Here is a 21282-nt window from a genome sequence, read left to right as displayed (position 1 = left end):
TAAGAATACAATCATAAAATCAAAGAAGTAACAACTTTGTAAGGTTAAACATAAATAAGAAATGCCACTACTAATTCATGCTTTCTTTCTTTTCAAAAATTCATAGTTCCCAGTACTGTCCTCTGAAATTACCTGGAAACAATGACAAGGAGCAATGAGCTTTCCCTACACCCATTCCCCATTCCCGTTGTAGGGAAGAGAACGTGCAAGGTGAGTTTGGAGTATATTGTTGTGCAAAAAGTAAAAATCTGTTAAAGACTGATGGGTTTGGGTCAAATGATACTGAAGTAAAGAAGGGGCTAATTGGGGCTGGAGATTGAGTTCAACCGAGCGGATAATGATTCTGTCAATCAGGCCAACATAAGGAGACCCCATGCAAACTCAGGAGGAGCTTCCGTGAGTGCTGAGACGTCTCTGTGCCGGGAGGGTGAGTGCTCTGACTCCACATGGAGAGCACAGAGAAGCGTGAGTTTGAGACCCTCCCGGACCTCACCCTCTGCATCTCTTCTCTTGGTTTTTCCTTCCTTGTATCCTTTCATCATCATAAAACTATAATTGTAAGTAGAGCGCTTTCAGTGAGTTCTGTGAGTCATTCTAGTGAATTATTGAACCAGAGGGGCAGTGCGGGCCCCCAGACTTGTAACCAGATGGTCAGAAGTGAGGGTAGCCTGGGCCCCTGAACTTGAGACTGGGACCTGAAGGGTCTCATTGGGCATTGCCCTTAATTTTGGGGTCTGGCCCAACTCCAGGTAGAATCAGGACCGAATTGGGTTAAGTTACAGCCGTCTTTGCAGTTGCTGATTGAACTGTGATGGCCAACACACAGACAAATTCAAAATGCCAGGCATTTTGCCAACCAAGTGTCCCAGTTACTTCAACAATCTAAAGGTATGAGAAAGAAGGGACAGTGGTCTAGTCTGGATGAAAAGACACATACCAGACAAAAACCAAAGGCAGCTCTTATATCTTGTTTGGACCCTGATGACATTAAACCAAATGCAAAAGCAAGACATCTGGAGACAACCTAGGCAATCTGAATAGAGGCTGGTACTACATGATAGCAAAAAATAATTGTTAACTTTGTTAGGTGTGATAATGGCAGGCTGGTTATGTAAGAAAATGTCCATAGTTTTTAGACATGCAGGGGGTCAAATGATGTCACTGAAATGCTTCAGTAATAATAAAAGGGGGACAATAAAACAAGAATGGAAAATTTGGGGTGATGCATGCATGAGGGTTCATTATGTGATTCTCTCCACTTCTACTTCTGAGTACATCTGAAATTTTTCATAATACAAAATTTTAAAAGAGTAAGATACTGAGATGCAATGAACAGGCAGTTTGCAACAAGAGAAAAAAAATTATCAATAAGTAAACTTCTAAATGACCACAGTGTTGGTAAAACTGCTTATTTTCTGTCCCTTCCACCATTAAGATTGGGAAAACCAGACATGATGAGCCTGTTACACCTTTTACTTCTCTGGGTGGAGTCCTTCTAATGCCCATGGATCTATCCAGTTGTGTGCTAAGTCAGAACCACCAGGCTTCAAAAGACTGTTCAGTTTTCAGGAACCTCTGGATATGGAAGAAGCTATGTGGAAACACTTTACACCATAGAAATCGGCAACCACTACAAATCAGGGTTTTTTGTTGTTGCTGTTGTTGTCCTGAGAGTTGTTTTACCACCGTATCAACTCAAGAAAAAAAATCAGATCTATTTCCATTAGTTTACAGATTGACCTGCTAGGTGATTATTTTTTGTTTAACTAGATTTCATCCATACTTCATGTAGTATCACTCAACTAAACACCTTCACCCTAAGGCACTTGCCTGGGATGCTGGACTCCCAGGTCTAGGAATTTCAGCCACGGCCCCCAAGCACCAGGCTCACCCAATTGCTCTCCCTGACCTGTTGACCAGTCACTGCTGGAAGCCTCCCTATAAACCTCGGCCAGTCACCACATCTCTGTCCCTCAGTCACTTGATTTTTTCAGGACATTCAAAATCCACCCCCAACAGGAATTTACCTCCAGAAATACCCAGCCCTCTACACCCTTATCTCAGACTCTGGCTGAACTCAGGGCCTCCAAATGCAGGGAACCCTCGGCTCCCCTCCCAGCCAGGGGGCCTGGGTTGAGTAAGGGTGATGGAGCTCTGTCTCCCATGACGTGGGGGCAGCGCACCTTCTACTCCCGGGGGCAGCCCTCCGGTCCAGCCGCCATGGACCCTCAATGTGCCTGCCCCTCCACTCCAGCTCCCAGGACGAGAAAAAAAAAAAAGTTTGGGCTCATCTGACATGGTTTCAGTCTGTATTTACTGATTTTCTTCTTTGTATATTTTCCTAAATTCTGTTTTTGACATTTGAAAACCTATCACTGAGCTGCCTAGATTTTTCTGTGTCTATCTCTGTTTAAGAAATTTCTCACAATGAGTGTCACTGGAATCTTTTTATCCTCAATAGAGTCTTTCTCTGTTTTTCCTTTTTTAAATAAACACAGTGGTATTTTGGTGCCCTGTGGAAGGATATATTGAATAGGAGACAAAATAAGGCACCCAGAAAGCTGTTGCTATGCAGAGAAGTGAGGAAGGACTGGGCCCCAAATGTTCAGGTTAAAATAGACTCGGTTAATAATTCATCTTTTAAAATGAATGCCTCAACTCTGAAGGACTAATTGAAAAGATGTTAAAAGTAGCTTAGGGAGGTAAAAAAGAGACTTCAAAGGCTTCTGTAATTAAACATTTTAGGGTTTAATCATAAAAGCTGGGCCCACAAAGTGCATTTCTTCAGTGAATCATCTATCTCCCTGTGAAAGAAAATCTGGAACATCCTTTGCTGAATGATTTTAATGTCACTTGTACGTGGAGGCTCAAAAGTAACTTTCTTGTTTTTAAGTAAACAAAAACAGACATGTGACCAAAACCTCTTCTTGACTAGACAGAGTTCGCTCTATTTCATTTCAAATTGTCCAGCCTTCCTCAGTCCTCATATGCCTTGAAGTCTGCCCACATCCTCTCCGTTTTAGAATTCTCCCCTGTGGCATTGTGGTCACTGCGTTTACTTCACAGCGTTTACTTCTCTTCATCTTCCTGTGATGTGGCCATTCTCTCCTTCTCCTCTCACCCAGTTATGGATTGAATCGTGTCCCCCATAAAGCCATGTTCAAGTCCGAACCCCTGCTCCCGTGGACGCGAAGGAGGACTTCTGAAGATTACCGGTTAGGATGAGGCCAGGCTGAATCAGGGTGGCCTTAACCCAACACGGCTGCAGTCCTTGTGAGCAGAGGAGATCTGGACTCAGGAGGAGGAGACAGAAGACCCTGTGACAGCTGCAGAGGCTGAGGGAGGGCACTGGCCAGCCACCACCAGGACGCTGCACGGCCCTGCCAGCACCCCGTCTTTGGGCCCCTAGCCTCCAAAACTGTGAGACAATAAACCCCTGTGTTTAAGCTGCCAGCCTGCAGTGTGGGTCACGGTAGCCCGGACAAACTGAGACCCCGTCCTATTACACAACCTGGCTCCGCCACAGCGACGTGCACTGGACTCCCATCCATCCTCACCTGCACAGCGCAGTGATCCTGCAAGCCCACCTGAGTCTGCGTCTAAAACCCAACTCAACAGCCTTTCCTGCAAGGCAGACCTTTCTCCTCACACCCTAGACTCCATGCCTGCAGCCCACCCCTTCTTCTTCCCACTTGAAGGACATGAGGCACCACCCACCCTCCTCCGCAGCATCTCCCACATCCCGGTCATTTCATGTGGGATATAGGCTCTGGAATTGCTCATCAGTAACAGACTGTTTTGTTTCAAGTTTGATGTATAATTTTAAAAGCCAATGGATTATTAGTATTTGATAAAGAAGATTAAATATCTTTAAGGTGGCTTCAGTATATATAATACATGTCAATGTATGTGTCCTTAGATATGTGTATCTTTGTGCATAAGAATTTTAACCTAATATCTATAGTTCTTTATAAAAGCTAACCAAAAAGCATTCTACACAAAACACTCCACCCCATGGCCACAGTCTCTTCATAATTCTGATGTCCCTTTGCAGTTAGACCCCCAACAGAGAGACAGGCTCACAGTCTCCAGGCATCTGGGGGAGGGAGAAAAGAGGACACAAAAACATTGGCTCCCCACATGGCTCCCCCAGTGAGCTGGCCTGACGAGCCCCCAAGCTCTGTGGGCCCCCTTGCTACTGGGAGCCCCGGGGGGCCTAGTACACTCCAGCAGGACTCCCATGTGGGGCAGAATCACCCCAGATCGAGGCCATCCACCCTGCGGCTCCAGATAGAATCTTTGAGGGTTTCCTGAGCATTTAACCTAGGACAGGCCAAGTACTAAAGGCTTTCTTAGCTCATTCTTTCAATCAGAAGTTTAATCCTGGAATTTGTGAATACTTCACATGAACCTCTTCTTCTGGTTTTCTAATATTATAATCAGTTTAGTATATTTCAATAATGGGCTGAAAGTAAGTGGGACAATACTATAACTCACAGAAATACCAAAGCCAAGAAATGTGTTGTTTCCATACATCACATATGAAAATGGAAAAGGGCACAGGGAGACAGAAATGTGAAATCAGCAGTTCCCATTCTGTTTCCTTAGCCACTGCATTGACATTGTCATTACACGCTTGTCCCAAGATAAGGGATTTCTAGTCTGTACTGATTCTGCTCAAAACACAGGTAAGAACTTTTGAGATTTCCAAGGGTTACTAATATTTTAACAGTGGACTTCATCTACAGAAACCCACCACTGAGTCACTTTGTCTCTTGGGGAAAAAAAGAAAATACTTGCCAATCCAAGGACTTTGCTCATGTTTACCAGTTACAAATGCCGAGTCTCTGCTAATAAATCACACTGAATGTAAACATCTCACTCTTAGGAGGGTACCTGTGGCTGCGTGTGGCCATCGTGTTTCAGAAGGCACATCGGTTGAGTACACAAGGACAAAGTCCCATGCTCAAAATAGAATTGGCTCCCCATGAGAAAGAAACCTTAGCTGTCCTCTTAGTAGTCAACACATTCTCCAGTCACTCCCAGGGCCATGATTTTTCAGTTGGAACTAATTAGAATCATTCAGACTCTTAAGGAAAAGCATATTCTCTTAATTAAATAAACAGCTTATAGGCAGTGGGAGTTCTTCCAGTGCTCAGGAATGAGCTGCCACTGTTGGCCAAAGACTCCAGATACTGCTGGCCGCGCCTGCTGGAAATTCTGACGATGTCATATGACTAGAGGACAGGTTCCCACATCGGGACACGTGTTAAAGAATGAGTGAAGGGGGGTCTGGAAGAGAAGATGTCAGCCGAAACCAAGCCAAGGTTTTCCTCTCATGAAGGGAAGCAATGCTGCTATTCCAGAATTATCCGTCCTGTTCCCTGGGCCACAGTTCATGTGGGAAACCTGAAACTGGTTCACGTGGAAGTATTGGCAAGATTGTACGGACACTGCAGTCTCCAGGTAACACAGCTGGTGACCTGTGCCCAACATAACCTGCCAAGGGCAGTGACTTCAGGGTTCAGTGGTGCCATTTCCCAGACTCTGTTAACAGCCTGAGTCAAATCCCCAAGGAGAGTTCACCACACCCTTTGTACTGATCTGGTCCTCAACACACGCCCAAGTGAATACATTTCCCAGGTAACCAGAAAGAAGGCATTTTGGTTAGCAGACAGGAACATTCCCTTAAGAGCAATCAGATAATAAATGGGTATTTTGGATGAAAGCGAGTTAATGGCCCAAAGTCAGAATCTCCCTGTAAAGCTACAGAGGAGGTGCAGGACCCCACAGATCTCCCACTGAACAGATGCCCAGGAAATTTTGGCTGAAACTACTGGCTCTTTATAACCACTAAGTGGAGAGATGACTTTTGTAGGACTCCCCATGTCTATCTGTGAGGTTTAGGAACCCACAAATAACTGGACTAAAGCTTACAGAAGCCGCACTGGAAGCCAGCCGACAGATTTCCTCCAAATTATTTAAGAATGTGTTCACTTCTAATTTTTAAGACGGCCCTTGGTTCATGCTCACAGCTTTAGAGCATGAAGACTCCATGTGCTCTAAGGAATACAACACACTAAATGTTGACCAAGTCCCGCTGGGTGCAAGGCACTATTTTCAATTAAACTATATCCCATGCCTCAAAAGGAAGACATGCAGAAGATAACCCTGGGAAGTGAGTGGCAGGACTGTAATCAATATATATTATTTAATTCTTCTATGCTAATATTATATTTGCTATCATAAATGGTCATTTAAAAAAATCTGTCAAAAATACAATCATGTCCATATGCAAAAACTAAATCACAATGGACGAACAACCTAAATGTAACAGCCAAAACCATAGCACTCTTAGAAGAAAACATGGGGTAAATATTTGTGACCTTGAATTTGGCAATGAATTCTTAGCTATGATACCAAAAGCATGAGTATCAAAATAAAAAAATAGATAAATTGCACTTCATCAAAATTAAAAAAATTTGTGCATTAAAGGACATTATCAAGAAAGTGAAAAGACAACCTATAAAATGGGACAAAATAGTTGTACATCATATATCTGATAAGGGCTTTATATCCAGAATATATAACAGGGCCCTACAACTCGAAAACAAAATGACAAAAGACTTGAATAGACATTTCTCCAAAGAAGATATACAAATGGCCAATAAATGTATGAAAAGATATCAACATTATCAGACATTAGAGAAATGCAAATTAAAACCACAATGAAATACTACTCCACACCCACTAGGATGGCCATTGTTATTATTATTTTATTTTTTTAAAAAAAGGAAAATAACAAGTGTTGACAAGGATGTGGAGAAACTGTAACCCCTGTGCATTGCTGTTGGGAACATAAAATGGAGCACATGCTGTGGAAAACACTTTGGCAGTTCCTCAAAAATTTAAACATAGAATTATCGCATGACCTGGAAATTCCACTCCTAGGTATATACCCCAAAGAAGTGCAAACAGATGATCAAAATCATGTTTATAGCCATATTATTCACAATAGCTGGACACGACCCAAGTGTCCATCATCAGATGAATAGAAAACCAAACTGTGGTACATAATCCAATGGAATATTATCCATCACTAAACAGGAATGAAGCGCCGATACATACTATGAAATGGATGAACCCTGAAACATGATGCTGAGTGATATAAGCCAGACACAGAAAGACAAATATTGTACAAATAAGCAAATACATGTAGACAGAAAGTAGACTGGAGGTTGGGGGAATGAGGAAATGGGGAGTTATTGCTTAATAGGTACGGAGATTCTGTTCAGGGGAATGAAAAGATTTGGGTAATGAAGGGTGGTGATGGTAGCACAACACTGTAAATGCAATCAACGTCACTGAACTGTACACTTAAAATGGTTAAAATGGCAAATTTATTGTTATATGTATATGTTACCACAATAACATGTCATGGTCCCAGGCATGTTACGTAAAGTTGGAAGCCCCCAGGGGCCTTCAGTTTAACCTTCATTGCCATTATTTTTAAAGAATACTTTTTAGGAATAATTGAAAAATCAAGGAAAACAGTTAAAATTCAATAATAATAATAGTTACTTCATAGGATTTAGGAATTATGGCCATTAAGTCCCCAAATTGTTAATTCCAAGTAAATGTAATCATATCCCCTTTTAGCTGTTTCTTTTAAATGATCATATTCTTTGAACATTTTGATTGGGTTTTCATTCATTTTTAAACACATACTACAGTACTACAGATACAAAATATGCAGATTGATACTATATTCCCTGGCCTTCTTATGGCACTATGCAATTTTTTTAAAAGTCTCAAGAATAGAATACACCTTATTAAAACTTGTAACCCCACACATTTTCTCACAATGATGAACAAGAATAATAACAGAGTCTGTGGGGAGGGGGACAGTGGGGGCATGGCTGGATGGCCAAGACACGGAGGGAGGGGCCGCGGACCCACGACACAGAATGGCAAATCCAGGACAGAAAAGCCAAGGTTATAGTCAGCACATCTGTTGTTCTTTTTATTTATTATTTTACTATAAACTGCAAACACCAAAAATACTAAAGACATATTTTTTAAAGTACAATAAGATGCTATCCTTAATTCACCAAAAAAAAATTACAATGAGAAAGGTACAGCTTAAGTCTCCCCTTAACATTTGCAAGGCTGGAATCAGTATGTTATTCTTCCAGTCCATGGTTTCATATTTGTAATATTTATATCGATAAATACTTAAAATGTAGGTACATATATCATTTTGCAACTTCCTTTTGCACTCAACACTGCTTTCAAGATTTACCATTGTTAACAGACATGGCTCTATCTACTTCATTCATTTCACTCTTTGCTAGCATTTAATTGAATGAAATACTATAATTGATTTATCCAGTTTCCAGTTGATTACCATTTAGGCTATTTCTTTGTTTTTATTCCTATACTAGATAATGGAAACATGAACACACCTGCCCATGCTTCCAGGTGCACATATGAAATAGTGTTTCTTGAGTATCTACAGAGAAACAGAAACTGCTGGGGAATGTGCCTTTCCTTTTACACTGCTTTATTATTTTATCTTTTTTTTTTTCTTTTCTTTATTATTATTATCATTTTTTGCTTTCCATGGTTTAAGATATCCTTCTACTGGGACTGTATAAGTTAGCAAAACCTAGAGTGGACAATGATAGAGATTAAATGTACAAATATAAAAAAGTTTTTACATAAAGCAGAACAAATGAATGTCAACATTCCAGGTGTTGAAAACGGGATGGTAAATGGGGAAAAATACAATCAATGCAAATTAGAGTCTATAGTTAACAGTAACATTGTAATTTACTTCCATGGAATGCAACAGACGCAATATACAAAAGCTAAATGTCAATAAGAGGGGGATATAAGGGAGGGGTATAGGATTCTTCATGTTATTGTTGTTTCTCCTTTGTATTTTATTTTATTATTTTATTTTTTTCTTCACTTTCTTACTTCTTTCCTTGCAGAAGAAATGGAAATGTCCTCATATAGATTGTTGCGGTGAATGCATAACTATGTGACTATACCACGAACCATTGTCTACTTAGGATGGATTGTATGGTATGTGAATAAAACTATTTAAAACATAAATAGAAAATGTGGAAAGAAAGATACACCTATTCACTGTTGATGGGGAAGTAGAAGAGTACAGCCCCTCTGGAGGGCAGTGTGGTGGTTCTACAGGAGGCTAAGTATAGGGTTGCCATATAATCCTGCAACCCTGTTATTAGCTGTATACTTGGAAAAACTGAAAGCAGGGACATGAATGGACATTTCCACACTGGTATTTACGGCAGCAGTAATCACAATTTACAATGGATGGAGGTGGCCTAAGGGTATATCAACTGACAAACAGAAGGGCCAACTGTGGTGTATACATACAATGGAATATTAAGTGTGGCTGCAAGAAGGAATGAAGTTATGAGACATGCAACTAGGTGAATAAACCTTGAGGACAGTATGCTGAGTGAAATAAGCCAGAAATGAAAAGACAAATATAATACCTCACAAATAGAGACTAAATATAATGTGCAAACTCTGAGAATTGAATTCAAGAGCATAAGCTATCAGGGAGAGGCTTATTGTAAAGATTCCTAGATTGTAGTCTCTTACAGCAGTTACATCTATTCCTGAGTCACTATGGTTATTTCCAAATTCTGAGAAGCTGAGCTCTTTCTGTATAATCTGGTCATTCCCTGGGTATCTGTGTGACACCTGAGACTCAGAGCTAGAGTTTGGCAGCTATGAAAGTCAGCATTACCCCATACAGCAACTGTAAAAGATGCTGAAAAAGAGATCAGACTTCAAGTAGAAATATGAACAAAATGGACTTGGTTAGGAGTAAGATAACTCAGACTAAAGGGTAAAGGATGATACTGATGGTGTTTTAAAACTTCAACTTCTATGTGAGACCAAAGGAAGAGATATTTATTTGGTGCAAAATTTATATTTCCTGTAGCAAACTATCCAATTTAACTTCCATGGTCAGTTTATTTGAACCCTATAATTACATGGAATCTTGAATAGGGAATAAGATATGGTTGTTTTCTACAGGTTAGTGTGATGCCACAATACATCCCAGAGTAATACAGGCAGACAATAAAAAAGCATTTGCAAAACCCCATGAGGGACTGGGGAAAAACGTGGAAATATTAAACTTCCCCTTCTGGGGAATTACCGATATTCTCACAGGCACTGGGGAATACCAATTTAGAAGGCCAAGCCCTCGTTCCTGGGGCTTGCTCTTACGAAGCCTCTTCACACAGAGGAGAGTGTTCCAGTTTGCTAACGCTGCCATTATGCAAAATACCAAAAGTGGACTGGCTTTTATAAAAGGGATTTATTATGTTACAAATTTATAGTTCTAAGGCCACAAAAGTGTCCAAACTAAAGCATCAAGAAGAGGATAACTTCACTGAAGAAAGGCCAATGGTGTCCAGAACACCTTTGTCAGCTAGGAAGGCACATGGCTGGCATCTGTTGGTCCTTTGCTCCTGGGTTGCATTTCAGAATGGCTTTCTCCAAAATGTCTCTGGGCTTCTGGTTTAGCTCCTCTCTCTCAGCTCCTATGCATCCTTGCTTCCTTCTCCCAGGACATTTCTCTCTAAGCATCTGGGGTCCTTTCTTAGCATCTTCATGGCAGACTCTGGCTTCATCTCTTAGCTTAGCATCTCCAAAATTTCCTTCTGTCTGTATCTCCAAGTGTCTCCAAGCATCAGCACTGAGCTCTCTTACGTAGTCCAGTGAACTAAGCAAGACCCACCCTGAACTGGCAGGGTCCACATCTCCATGGAATTAATTCAAGCAGAGTTCTCACCCACAGTTGAGTGGGTCACATTTCCATGGAGACATTCAATCAAATGTTTCCACTCAACAAGATTGGGTTAAAAGGTCATGGCTCTTCTGGGGTCCATAACAGTTCCAAACTAGCAGAGAGGCTAAGCCTACTTATCATTGCACCTAAGAGTATCCCCCAGAGAACCTCTTTGTTGCTCAGATGTGGCCTCTCTCTAAGCCAACTCCGCAGGTAAACTCACTGCTCTCCCCCCAATGGGGCATGACTCCCAGGGATGAGCCTGGCCCTGGCTTCATGGGATTAAGAAAGCATTCCCGGACCAAAAAGGGGAAAAGAAATGAAACAAAATAAAGTTTCAGTTGCTGAGGGATTTTAAATAGAGTCAAGAGGTCATTCTGGAGGCTATTCTTATGCATTACATAGAGATCCCTTTCCAGTTTTTAGTGTATTAGAATAACTAGAAGGAAATATCTGAAACTGCTGAACTGTGACCCAGTCGCCTTGATTCTTAAAGATGACTGTATAATTATATACCTTTTATGGTGTCACTGTGTAACTGTGAAACCCTTGTGGCTCACACTCCCTACATCCAGTGTATGGACAGATACAGTGGAAAAATGGGGACAAAAATTAAATACATAATAAGGGCAGATAAAAGGTATGGGATGTTTTGGGTGTTCTTTTTTATTTTTACTTTTATTCTTATTTTTAATTTTTTGGAGTAATGAAAATGTTCAAAAATTGATTGTGGCAATGAACATACAACTGTATAATGAAACCATGAACCACTGATTGTGCACTTTGGATGATTACCTGGTATGCGAATATATGTCAACAAAATTGCAAAAAAAAAATGGAATAAAACAAAATAAATTTTTAAAAAAGAAATATTTCTTATACTGACATCATAAAGATTTCCCTCTACTATTTTATGTAAACATTAATGGTTAGCTTTCACATTTAGATTTTAATCCACTTGGAATTCTTATTTTACATATGGCGTGAAGTAGGGATCTGTTCTTTTTTCCTTTTTCACAAGATAGCCAACTTTTTTCCTTTATTCATTTATTTTGCTTATTCATTTTTTTCCATTTGTTGAAGAGTCCATCCTATCCCCACCACATTATAATTTCTCTGTCAGATAAGACAGTCTCTTGCTGAGCTCTCCGTTCTGTTCCCTTGGTCTATTTATCTATATCTGGGGCAATATGACACAGTTTGATTTTATTATTTTATTGGTTTTATTATAATGAAGCCCACACTTGTTTGTATTCCATGAGAAGTTCAGTTTACCCATCTACAAAAACAAAAGTAATCAAATTCTCTCACAGATTTTAGAGTAATACTTTCCGTGTTTTTATGCTTCTTAGTTTATTTACTCCTTTGGCTATGCCTCCCATCAGGAGGTAGAAAACTGTGATAAAAGTAATTTTTACATATCAAGAGCATTAAAGAAAATACAGCTTGGTGACCTAGGCATGGTTTGTGCGTGCACACACGCCATGTTCAAGGAAAGAAAACCTTTTACAAGATGGGCTGAATAGAGAGTGAATTTCAAACGGCTTAGCAGTTGATTTGCCAATTTTTAAAAATATTTAACAAGCAGTAGTCTTTGCTCAATGAATCATCTCCTCCTTGGGAGTGATAAAACTGGAAAACTTGCCATTCTCTTAGAACATCTCACTAGCTTCATTTGCCTTCATTATCATTCATATTTTAGCCTTGACAAAGAGCCAGGAGTATGGCCAAGAGATACTCAGTCAGCATATCGTAATGGAAACAAGGAAAAGGAGTGAGTTCCAGCTCTAGGTCTGCTAGCATGTTTGGCAACTCACAGAATCTCTTTTTGTATCTCAGGTTTTTGTGTGTGTGTGTGTGTGTGTGTGTGTGTGTGTGTGTGTGTGTGTATTCCTCCATGTTTAAAATGGTAATCCTACTTCTCCTTTGAGGACACTGGATCAATAATTTGAAGTCGAGTACATAAAGTGCTTTGGGTATCACAGAACTCTACACTCTACTTCAAACCCTTACTGAGCAACTGCACATATTTAAAATGTACAGTCTGATCAGTTTTGACGTAAGCACCACCGAAACTATCACCACAGTAAAAATAATAGATATACCCATCACCACTGAAAGCTGCTTTATACCTTTGTACCCATCTTTTCCAGTTTGCTAATGCTACCATTATACAAAATACCAGAAACGGATTGGCTTTTATAATGGGGATTTATTGGGTTACAAATACACAGTTCTAAGGCCATAAAAGTGTCCAAACTAAGGCATCCACAAGAGAATACCTTCACTAAAGAATGGCAGATAGCTTCCGAACATCTTTTGTCAGCTGGGAAGGCACGTGGCTGGTGTCTGCTGCTCCTTTGCTCCTGAGTTGCATTTCAAAATGGCGTTCTCCAAAATGTCTCTGGATTTCTGTTAGCTCCTCTCTCTCAGCTCCCGTGTGTCCTTGCTTGTTTTCCCAGGGTGTTTCTCTCTAAGCATCTGGGGATCCTCTCTTAGGTTCTCCAGGGCAAACGCTGGGCTTCATCTCTTAGCTTAGCATCTCCAAACGTACTTCTGTCTCCATCTCCAACCATCTCTAAGTGTCAGCAAGCGTCTGGGTCTGTGTTGGCTCATAGCTTCTCTCTTAAATACCCCAGTGAACTAATCAAGACACCCCCCCAAATGGGGGAGGCACACCTCCATCAAAATAACTCAATCAGAGATTCCACCCTATTCAGTCTGCCCCCACAAGATTGCATTAAATAATATGGTTTTTCTGGGGGACATAATATATCCAAACCAAGTATACCATCCCTCTATATGCTTACCAACATTTTGTATAATCGGCTTTTTAACTTTAGCAATTCTGCCAGGTATATAGAGAAATCTTTTGGGCTTTCAATTTACAATTTCATAATGGCTGAAGATATTAAGCATCTTTTCATGTGAGTATTTGCCATCCTTTTGTTTTCTTTAGTGAAGTATTTATTCAAACACATTGCCACTTTTTTTTGCTGTTGCATGATTTGTCCCCTTATTATTGGGTTGCATTATACAGTCTAAATCCAAGCACTGTGTCAGGTATGTGCTTTGTACCTATTTTCTCCCAGTCTATGGTTTATGTTTTCATCTTCATAACAGTGCCTTTGAAGAGCAAAAATATTTAATTTTGATAAACTACTATTCATTTGTTTTTTCTAATCCTATTTAAAATGTGGTTTTGTTTTTTTGTTTGTGATTTAAGAAATTTTTTTTCTGAACCCAAGGGCACTAAAACCTCTCTTGTGTTTTCTTCTAGAAGTATAATTGTTTTAGATCTAACATTTAAGTCTACAATCCATTTTGAGTGAATTTTTGTACATTGTGTGAGATAAGGGTGGAGGTTTATTTTTTCTGCACATGGCTAACTGCTGAAAAGCCTATACTTTCCCCACTGGACTGGCTTGAAGCTTTGTCAAAAAATAAACTGAACATATGTGTAGGTCTAGTTCTGGACAGGCGATTGTATATCACTGCTCCAAATGTGCACCTTTATGTGCACCTTTCTGCCAATATCATAGTATCTTGATTACCGTGGCTCTATAATAAATCTTGAAGGTCAGATAACAGTTCTACACTGTCAAATTTTACTTTTAATAATATGTTTCACTTTACCTATTTTTCCAAAATATCATTTCATCAGTTGAGAAAAATTTTTCTTAATGGAACAGTTTCCATTCTTTTTTTTCCAACATTGTCTTCAAAATTCAGTGAATATTTTACACACAGAGCCCATCTCAATTTGAAATGGCCTCAAGTGTTGGCTCAATTGCCACGTGTTGCTCCGGCAGCCATAGTGGACAGTGAAGACACAGCTGGTCATCGTGTTTGCAGATCAGGACAGTTTTAAGTCTTACCTTGTAATGTACGGTGTGTTTTTCCTTTTTCTTGCCTTTTGCACTAGCTAGGATGTCCACTGCATTGAAGAGAAGTGGTGGGAGTGAGCATCTTTGCCTTGTTCCCAGTCTTTGACTAACAGCAATCTTGGAATTCTGTTCCCTCAACTCCGTGAAATTGCTGGGCCCCTGCTGACAAAGGCACCTCGAGTTTCTCTGTAGCAGGCTGGGGACCTGGGAGGGCTCGCCTTATTCACTTCCCTTTAGTAAGGATCACCGTCTCGTACCATTGGACAAATGTCTGAAAACCACTGTTTCAGGTATTTTATCCCAATTTTTAGTTGTTTAAGGTGTGAGGGATAATTTAGTGTCTATTGCTTCATCTTGACTGGAAATGGGAGTCCAAAACTCTCTTTACTCTGGATATAAGTACCACAACTCCGGTTTTGAAAGAATACCTCATCTCAATTTTGAGTTTACTAGATGATAAAACTGTTAAAACCAGCTTACAGCAGAAAAGTAAATTGAACGCAATTTGTACTAATATAGAAAATGGCATATAGTAACAGAAACTCAGAAACTAAAGTTTCTCTTCAACACAAAAGCTGCATTAAAGCAAGCAAACCAAAGCAATCATAAATTGTGTGTAGCAGAGCCGAGACATTTGACAAAAGCATCCACCCTCAGCTTAATACAGATTTTTCCAGAAGAGATGAGCAACCCTTTGGGATCTGTCTTATGTTCCCCTCATCTCCTTCCTCCATCCACTCACTGTAAGGTGTGGACCATGCCCCACACTTTCAGATGGCCGAGCACAGCCTCCAGCTGGCATTAATCTCTCCCCTGAAGCAAAGTCACGAAGCAGGAAAACCCAGTGGCCCTCCAAGCTCCATAGATGTGCCCCCGCAGCTGAAACTTAAAGACTTCAAAACTGAACTCATCTTTCGGCTCTGCTGACCCCCAGCCTCCTGGCACAGGCAGGGCTGGCTTCATGGAAGTGCTACCTGTGCACTCACTCCCACTGGGCCCCGGAGCTTAGAAGGACCCGGCGTCTGGTTTCATGCTCTCTTGTCACCATTTTGAAAGTCTCAATAATTTCTGAACAAAGGACCCTGCGTTTTCATTTTGCATTGTGCCCCACATATCACAGAGCGGGTTCTGTGCAAAGGCCAAGCACCCTCGTGTGCCTCATCCGTGGGCCTTTTAACAGCCCCAAGTAAATGAAGGAGTAGAAATAAGACTCCGGCCTCCATCTGCCTCAGCTGGTTCAGAGCCCCAAACTGCAGACCCTGCAGAGCAGCAGTCGAACTCGAGGCCGTCCCTCCGCTCATCCTCTTGGCAGAGTTTGTCTTTTTACTTGGCTTCCAGGGAGGCTCCCATCATCCTTCCGCCTTTCGGTCAGAAGGTCTGGAGAACTGCAGAGGACCCGTGAACCAGAGCCCATGACGGAGAGCGACAGCTGGGGCTGGCAGCTCTGGGGACTCCTCAGTGGGACTCGGGCAAGTCCAGGAAGCACAGAGAAGCGCCGTGGTTCCCAGGTACATGGTGGTGAACCTTAGACCCAGGAACAACCACAAATTCCATTAGGAGGCCAAAAAGTTCCAAGATAACCAATGGGGAGCCCGAGTCACCTCTAAGCTCAGGATTATAGGAAAGAATAAAACAGAAGAATGTTCCATATACTTTGTACAACCCTTCACAAGGGGAACCACTAGTGGTTTTGGAGAAAAGTGGAGAGATCGCCGACCCCCTTGGGCCCATGTTGTGTTTAAAATATTCAGCAGAATGTCTTTAGGCAGGACAGGGGCACTTGGAATTACCTCCACTCCCACAATCTCTCCACTGGCCTCACCAGGCTGCCTTGTCACACCCTTAACCGTGTCCCTTTCTGTGCTCCCAGCACTTCGCTGTGGCTGGGGTTGGAAAGAGGGGGGTAGAGCCACAAGGACACAAGGCCCAGCTGGCCAAGCTTACAGCACAGCCAACAAGCCTAGCTCAACGCATTCATTACAACCTACAGGATCTGTTAAGAGCTAAATCCATTCCACAAATAAGAAGATTATAGATCAAAAGAGACACATAGCTAACAAAGCACTGCAAACATAGAATGGAAGGAAAAGTATTACGGAGATGATATAAAATATGGCATTCAACTGTTTCCCTCCAACATTTATTCACCATGGATCTAGAAATTTACTCTAGAATTTCCTCCGTGCATCTGTCTTGATTTGATTTGAGGGTGTGTACTTTGTTCCGTCCTTTATGAGTTGGGTGAGGATGACATTAGTGGCTGCTGGGAAAAGGAAATTTGAAATCCTGAATACTGGAGAAGCTAAGTGAGGCGTTGCTTAGCAACTTTTAATAGGAAATAACTTAAAATCTGAATTTTTTTTTTTTCTGAGAAGTTGCTGCTCTATGCTGGTGTCTAGAGTTCTCTTCCCTTCGTTCCAACAGCTCCCATGAATGCACGCACCCACATGCACGACCACAGACACCCCTAAACTGATGGTGAAAAAGTCATATTTACCAGTTTCCTTAAATACGTGCCTTTGGATGTAACAACAGCATCCAAGATTCAAGGCAGAAATGCTGGAATGCGATGACCAATGCCACATTTTATAAAGTCATTTGGCAAACAGAAGGGGCACTTCACAAGGAAGCCCTAATCCCAAGAAAACCACCATCAAAAATGTGCTCATTTAAACAGAGTCAATGACAGATGTCTCAGAGGCCTAGAGGACAATGTTCCCCTCAGCAAATTCCAGCTCTTTCAGGAAAACACCACAAAGTCCAGACTGCCATCATGATGCCTTTTCCAGGCCTTATACCTTCCTCCCTGGGAGGCTCCTCCCGGTGTCCTGAGAGCTGCTCAGACAGGAACAGAGCTCTCCAAGCAGACACTGGGCAGGCTGTGAGCAAGGGCACCGGTGGCCCCTGGAGCAGACGGGCTCGGGTCGGAGAGGAGATGAGCTGGACAGAATGGGCCTCCCAGGGCCCTTCGAGCCTGAACATGGAAGCACAGGGCAGATCGCAAGCACATGGAGGCTGAGACAGAACCAGATGAGGAAACAGGCATCAAGAGGTGAATGTTTAAGGAATCTGTATTTGAGGAAGTGACGGTAATTTTGGTATAAAAGCAAAAATTGGTACCCAAATAATAATACTGCCTCATATCTACATGGACAGTGTGTTTCTTGGGCCAAAGAAAGGTCACTTGTCCTACTGCTCTTCTAATATCGACTGGCAAATAAAAGCAGTGAGATGACCGGTTTTTTGCCATCTCTGAAGAAACAGCATCCTCCCATGAAGTTTTTCCAGTTAATATCTAACTCAAAAGTAGTTCCAACAGAACAATCCAGAATTCCCAACTGTGCCCCTTCCTCGTCACACAGCAGCCTGTCCTTTGCCAGGAAACGCCCAGAGTCCCTGACGGCAGTGGGCACCTGGAGAGCAGGTGTGGTGGCCCAGGCAGGGACTTTGGTGCCAGCCACTGTCAAATTCTGGCCCATTTCCTGGCTGTGTGATTGGGGAAGTTGCTTAACCTCTCTGAGACTTAGTTTTCTCATCTGCAGAACACAAGTCATACTGTACTTAACTTTCCAAGGTCATGCAGCTCAAACAAGTAAATGTATGTAAAGCAACGACATGGTGTCCCAGACAAGGACTGTGTGTTTACTACAGTTATTATAGGAGAGGAGGCAAGTGGATGGAGAAATTGCTCATACACTCCTAAAATTATCTCCACAAATATTGACGGTGTGGTCACTATGGATGTGGCGTCTGCTGGGCGCCGAGGGCAGAGCAGTCAATTAAAATGCCACCAAGGCCCATAAAGTCTTTTCAGATGTACAGTGGGTGCAGATTGAGGCAAGGAGGATGCTAAAAATTACAGAATAAGAATGGCAAGGCTTGTTTAATTGCTGGATTGCAGTTTAAAATGCCAATCTTCCATCCTGGCTCTCTGCTCCTCTTAAGAAAAGCACAGGAGGCGAGAAAGAAGAGGAAGCTGAGAGAATGTTCTAGAACCACATGTGTCTATTCCATAGAGTCAGGGCTGGGAAGCCCCAAGTGAGAGTCTTGGTGAATTCCAAGCTCACTGTAGACCAGACGATTTTCTCAACACTGTTTGGGAACTAAGACAAGGGAGAGTAAAGAAGCAACTGTTTCACTCTAAGCAGCCAGAAATGTGTGGGGTTTCAAAATAACTACACTCCAAGCCAGCCCAGCTCTACTGCACAGCCTCAATTTCATATGTCTCATCAGTAAATGCTCTGCCATTAGAGACAAAAACAAAAACAGAAAGCAAAACACCCTCACCTTTGTTGTTAACTAAAATAATATTTTTTAAAACTTTTTTTTTTAATTTTTCTTAAGAGTGTGCTTCATATTAAGTCCAAAATGCCCCTCATAGAAATCACCCTGGTGTAAAATAACATATAGAGAGGTAGGCTTCTTGGCTAGCCAGGGTGGCCTCTTTAAACCTGCTTTTTCTCCTTGAATTCATATGCTACTAGGTTTTTCTGATGGTGAAAACATTCTTTAATAGGATTTTGAGTGATTGCACTAAAGGAATAGCAAACCAACTCTGTACCGTTTCAAAGGCGGTGAAGCCTTTATTTTCTTTCATTTTCACCCATTTTCAATGAAAAAAAAGATGTTTGCACACGGATGTTCTTTTTTCATAAGAAAACACACATATGCACATGCCAAATGTTTGGCATCCTTTTAGATAATAGGACAAAGAAAGCCTCTTCTTCCTGGAGCAAAACATTAGGCTTTCGAGTCTGTGGTGATTTAGCAACTCTATACAATAACTTTAGCAAGGTCTCCTTGCCAAGGCTGAAAATGGGGTTGTCAGGAATGGGAGTTTTTATTTAGCTCTTACTAAAACAGAAATGCAGAAAACTGAAGTCAGATGCAAATGCGACTCAGCTCAATTGACCTGGATGGGCTCTTTGAGCATATTATACTATTTATAAGCACCAGAGAATCTAGGCAATGCCTTGGGCCCCACCACACCTCCCCTTCTTACTTTGGAAGGATAGTCCCATCTCAGAAAATCATGCCAGAGGGGGACTCCTAAATCAGCAGTTATCAGCTGAGTTGAAATGGATTCTTTCTTTTTGGAAATTCATTAAACATAGCTTTAAAAGTTGGCTGTTCACAAAGTGAACCAGAGATATTGAAAAGATTTGTCAGGCAAGAAGGACTTACTAAGATAGGAACAAAAATGAAGCATTTCCTTTATTCAGATTAGCAGAAGTAAATAGAGTTCTCTAACGTGCAAACATCCATTTATAGGGCTCTGCTTAGTTTTTATGTAAATACAATCCCATAGGTTATTTTCTCTTTATATTCATGAGTGTGGATTTATTTCAACATGATGTTCAAACACAACATCCCTAATCCCTAATGGGCACTCACTTAAGATGGTGTCAAAACACACATAGCACACATTTAATTTCAAAGTGGATTTGGAGCTTAAAAGAAGGTCCACATCAAGAGCAGTTATCAAAGTCTAAGAAGGGAGAGTAAAACTTAGAGCAATACGCCACATGATGGAAGTGCTTGTACCGCAATGGGAGAGCACCCACCCAGGGTATAGTTTGTGTTTCAGTGAAACAATATCCACTTGTGGAAGAATGACCACTCTTCTGAAATAAGGAGTGTTCCTCTACTAGATGTGTTCTCTGGTCTAATGAATAGGAGCTGGCCTCTTGGGTTGGATTTCTGAGTTCAAATGTCCCATGCCACTCACAGGCAGTTTGGCCCTGAGTGAACAATGTCACCGTTCTCCGTCCTCATTTCTGTACCTGCAAAGTCTTGACAAGATGGCGCCTGCCTCATGGAGCCATGTGGGGATTCGGTGAGATTATGTGTGAAAAGATATCAGAAGAGGGGCTGGCGCAAAGCTCTAATGATACAGGTGCTGCCTGTTTGATATTACGTACACCGCACAGGAGACAGTGACGGTCGTGATCTTCGCTCAAGTCATCTTCCAACGATGTTGTTCATTTAATCATCGTCAACTGGGAACCATTCGAATCTCAAGGGTATTAAAAGCAGGCCAGCATTCTTAAGCACAGTGAACCCACTGTCACACTTCTTGATGGTTAATGGTCTTGAACTAGCCTCTGAAAGACCCCAGATGACATGACATTTGCTTAATGGGGTGGAATAATTTCATTTTAACCCTCCCCCCCCCACTGCTCTTAAATGGCCCAGGATGGTCAGCAGTGTTGGGCAGTCTCCAGCCTCCTTGGAGGGATGGGGCCCCAAGCGGCCCTCTCCTGGCAAGGCAGGTGAGCACACCCACGGCGTGCAGCAGGTGCCTTGCAGGAGCTTCCAACCTACGAAGCAGTGGGCAGAAACAGCTGCAACCACCGAGCCAGCCATGGTCTCTTCCGAGCCTCTCGCCCAGAGTGACAGGAGAGAAAGCAGACACAGCTGAGCTACAGACACACGTCCAGGTCACCGAACTGCAATATCCACACAGGCCCTGCAAAGCCTGGTTCTGGCCTGGGCCCCTGGCAGCATGAGGAAGACAATCATAAATGGGTGCAAGGGACAGACGCAAAAAAT

At 41.8% G+C, this 21282-nt stretch overlaps 1 protein-coding gene and 1 long non-coding RNA gene across 3 annotated transcripts in view; one reads left to right on the top strand and one right to left on the bottom strand.

Moving 5' to 3' along the window:
• Positions 1-453, top strand: part of LOC119506272 — a 34110-nt gene extending 33657 nt beyond the window's left edge. Inside the window, exons 3-4 of the long non-coding RNA XR_005210960.1 lie at positions 107-210; positions 355-453. This is a non-coding gene — a long non-coding RNA (uncharacterized LOC119506272). The remainder of the gene's footprint in view (positions 1-106; positions 211-354) is intronic.
• ADCY2 (adenylate cyclase 2) overlaps positions 1-21282 on the bottom strand; it is a 510848-nt gene that overhangs the window by 463275 nt on the left and 26291 nt on the right. The gene's annotated exons all lie outside the window — the stretch shown is intronic.

This window comes from Choloepus didactylus, chromosome 11 (genome assembly GCF_015220235.1).
Source record: "Choloepus didactylus isolate mChoDid1 chromosome 11, mChoDid1.pri, whole genome shotgun sequence".
Taxonomy (NCBI): domain Eukaryota; kingdom Metazoa; phylum Chordata; class Mammalia; order Pilosa; family Megalonychidae; genus Choloepus; species Choloepus didactylus.
The sequence above is the reverse complement of the archived record's forward strand: the minus strand, read 5'-3'. Positions and strand labels throughout refer to the sequence as shown.